The sequence below is a fragment of the Limulus polyphemus genome, unplaced genomic scaffold (assembly GCF_000517525.1).
Source record: "Limulus polyphemus unplaced genomic scaffold, Limulus_polyphemus-2.1.2 Scaffold1023, whole genome shotgun sequence".
In the NCBI taxonomy this organism is placed as follows: domain Eukaryota; kingdom Metazoa; phylum Arthropoda; class Merostomata; order Xiphosura; family Limulidae; genus Limulus; species Limulus polyphemus.
The window spans coordinates 368,435-372,053 of NW_013666633.1; the positions used below are offsets into that span (position 1 = coordinate 368,435).

General features: G+C 36.6%; 1 long non-coding RNA gene across 1 annotated transcript in view; it reads right to left on the reverse strand.

Annotated features, from left to right (window-relative positions):
• The window catches only part of LOC111086336, a 21,291-nt gene that overhangs the window by 14,738 nt on the left and 2,934 nt on the right, over window positions 1-3,619 (reverse strand). Inside the window, exon 2 of the long non-coding RNA XR_002611054.1 lies at window positions 703-708. This is a non-coding gene — a long non-coding RNA (uncharacterized LOC111086336). The remainder of the gene's footprint in view (window positions 1-702; window positions 709-3,619) is intronic.

Here is a 3,619-nt window from a genome sequence, read left to right on the forward strand (position 1 = left end):
GGGATTATTGATGGCATTGATGAACCATGAAAAAACTTTAACATAGGAAGGGATTATTGATGGCATTGATGAACCAGGAAAAACTCTAACATGGGAAGGGATTATTGATGGTATTGTTGAACCATGAAAAAACTCTAACACAGGATTGGATTATTGATGGTATTGATGAACCATGAAAAAACTCTAACATAGGAAGGGATTATTGATACCATTGATGAACCATGAAAAAAACTCTAACATAAGAAGGGATTATTGATGGCATTGTTGAACCATGAAAAACTATATATTTTAACAATATGGCCATTGTTATTGTGAAACACTATATATTTTAACAATAATGTCAGTGTAATTGTAAAACACTATATATTTTAACAATAAGACCAGTGTTATTGTAAAACACTATATATTTTAACAATAAGGCCAATGTTATTATAAAACACTATATATTTTAACAATAAGGCCATTGTTATTGTAAAACACTTTATATTTTAACATTGGTTAATAAACAATTGTTACATTTGGATGATCTGGGCTACAAGAAAATCGACCAAGTACCAGTTCAACATTCCGAGAGCAGAAAACGAGTCAGAACCAAAACAGAAATCGATTTGTTGCAAGGAGCGAGAGATATGAAGTACGTAACGAGCTCTCATCGCGTATAATACTTCTCCACCGTATTTTCTCCATCTACATTTAATATACGGTACTCTACCATACGGACCTCGATCCCGCTCAAACTCTATAAAACTGTTTCCTTTGTGCTCGATAAAATCGCGTGTATGCCAAGATCAAGTTTAAATGGTTAAACAAAAAAAAGATATCTTTCACTAAATTAGTTTTATTTCTTACAGTGACAAAATACACGGTTAGACGGACAGAGTTACTAGTCTTATAGATAGATAGATAGAGTCACTGACTAGTCACATATATATAGATAGACAGATAGAATTACCGGCTAGTTACACAGATAGACAGAATCACTGACTAGATGCACAAATAGATAGACAGAATCACTGACTAGATGCACAAATAGATAGACAGAATCACTGACTACTTATAAAGATAGATAGATAGAAATATTTAATTCGGAATTGATTTTTAATTGTAGCTTCCCAAGCATTGGGCTATCTGCTGTGTCCACAGCGGGGACTCGAACCCTGGATTTTAGCACTGCAAATCCATAGACTTACCGCTGTCTCCACAAGATTAGATAATTATCTATTCATATTTTGTGAGATGAGGGCTGTGCGTGGCCTAGTGGCTAGTTTGCTCGGACTATGAATTCGAGGGTTCATGGTTCGCGCATCCCGTTGCCTCAAGAATGCGCTCCACACTTCGGAGTCGTGGGTGCGTTATAAGAGTGACAGTCAATTCCCACCATGTTTCTAAGAAGTGGGTGCTGTTAACTAGCTGCGTTCCTTCTAGTCCGTTAGATAGTCCTCTGTGTTGCTTTACAGAAACATTTTGAAAAACAAACAAAAACTATACGCTGCATTTTTATTACTCCACCGAAGAAACAAGGATGTTGTTTTCTAAAATACGTCACAGCGGAAAAAAACGTAATTGCACGTAATCACTGACGAGATATAATCATGCTTCTTTCGGATATTCGCGCAAAGCTACATAAAGGCTATCTGCGCTAACCGTCTCCTAATTTTGAGATGACAAACTAGAGGGAGCCATTCAATAGCACTCACCACCAACTAATCATGTTTCTTTCGGATATTCGCGCAAAGCTACATAAAGGCTATCTGCGCTAGCCGTCTCCTAATTTTGAGATGACAAACTAGAGGGAGCCATTCAATAGCACTCACCGCCAACTCTTGAGCTACTCTAATCGAAAAGAGAAATTTGGCTGTAACATATATAATGAATTAATGGTCCCAAAATGCGAGTCGCGAATGAGAGGGCCCTCGGATTCACACTGATGCTAGCCACTAGGCCACTAAGAGAATATGTAGGAAAGAAATGTAATAAACTTAGTATTCCGAAAATTGTTTAATCTCGAAGTCGAAATTCAAGGGAGGTCCAGTTCAATATATACTTTGATCAACGTGTGTTATTGGGTTTGTTTTGAATTTCACGCAAAGCTACACGAGGGCTATCTGCGCTAGCCGTCCCTTTATTTAGCAGTGAAAGACTAGAGAGAGAAGGCAGCTAGTCATCACCACCCACCGCCAACTCTTGGGCTACTCTTCTATCAACGAATAGTGGGATTGACCGTCACAGTATAACGTCCCCAAGGCTGAAAGGGCGAGCATGTTTGGTGTGACGGGGATTCGAACCCGCGACCCTCAGATTGCGAGTCGAGCGCACTAACCACCTGGCCATGTCGGTCCTTGTTATTGGGTTATAAAATATGTTTGTTAACCAAATGGTATTACTAAACAGATATTACCATTTATGTAACAACTGTTAACAACAAAAGCTTTAAAGTAATAAATAAACATGTTTTAGAAGCTGTTTCGATGTGTAGCAGGGAAAAAAAAAACAATGTCTAATTCAATATTTAAATATTAAATTTCGCTAAAAATTAACAAAATGGAAAAAAAAACAATTATGACTTCACAAACCTATGAAAATTTTAAAAACGGTTTCATTAAATTCTGTCTTGTGCTCTTTTATTTAATCTGATCTTGAGTTAGAGCCCTCCCCTCCAAGTGGCACATCGGTATGTCTGCGGACTTACATAGCTAGAAACCGGGTTTCGATACCCATGGTGGACAGAGCACAGATAGCCCATTGTGTAGCTTTGTGCGCAACTACAAAAAAACAAATCTTGAGTGGAAATTACTAAATTGTGCTTTAAAAGTGTGCCCAGCTTCCACAACTACAAATATTAAAGCAGTGGAACTTTTAACCTAAACGGCACCTTATGCATACGTGGACTTCAGATATAACCGTTCTAATTTTGAACTATTGTCCACCTCTTTGAGCCAAGTACCTGCCAGTTTTATAAAACGTCCACAACTGAATGTGTGGAATGTGTTCAGCAGCATCACATCTCGAACCTCGGACCCTTCTAACCAAAGATTAAAAAAGGAATATATTTTTACATAAATACTGAAGGATGCTATCAAATTTTACTTTTTTTTCGTTTTTATCCCCTATAAATCCAAATTAATTTGAATTTTTTAACGATAAATCTAGCAAATATTCCAAACAACAACAACAACGTAATATGAAAGAGTTTTTATATTTGCTTTTCAGAGCGTCACGACAGATACAGAAAAGTTAGAAAAGATTTCTGGATCTTGTCATCTGGTAGAAAATTGAATAGCGGCTGACATCTTAGCAAAACGAAAAACCTCAGCAAGCAAATCACCTGATCGTTAACTGCTTAAACTTTCACGGAACGTTAAATGCGTACGATAGTAATAGTAGTAATAGTACATTTATATACCGACAGGTGGGAAAAATCTTGATAATTTTACTGAAACTCATCGTTTACGGAGAAAAAATTTTAAATATATATTTCTTATCGTACTTCAAAATTAATGTGGCTTAAACCAAGCACAGAAGAAGGGAACAGCAAAAGACAAACAAAAAACAAAAAAAAAAACGATCAAGTTTCCCGATATATTATTCACCCGTAAGGATTTTTGTTTGTAATTATGCA